We start from the raw sequence: 372 nt of genomic DNA on the forward strand, positions 1-372 counted from the left end.
CAAAAATAAAATAAAAAAAAAAAAAAGAAAAAAGAGCAAAAGCGGGGGGGGGGCTCGGATTGGAAAAGCCACCATTAGGGAGGAAGCGGCGGCGCGGAAAAGCCCGGATCCGGATCCAGAAGCGAGAACGAGACATCTGTAGGACCGGGGGGCGGGGGAGTTTCCCCTCCTGCCTTTTTTTTTTTTTTTTTTTTTGGGGGGGGGGTGCTTTTTAAAAAAATTTCCCCCCCACGTTTCTCCGGTATTTTTGGAGCGGGGGGTGCAGCGAGGAGGAGGAGGAGGCCCGGCTGAGCAAAGTCATCGCCGTCGGCCCCCCCGGCGGCTCCGCGCTCCATGTCTGCGGCGCCGGGCAGCGGCCGCCCCAGCAGCGCG

This window comes from Crocodylus porosus, unplaced genomic scaffold (genome assembly GCF_001723895.1).
Source record: "Crocodylus porosus isolate Cpor-Errol unplaced genomic scaffold, CroPor_comp1, whole genome shotgun sequence".
Classification (NCBI taxonomy): domain Eukaryota; kingdom Metazoa; phylum Chordata; order Crocodylia; family Crocodylidae; genus Crocodylus; species Crocodylus porosus.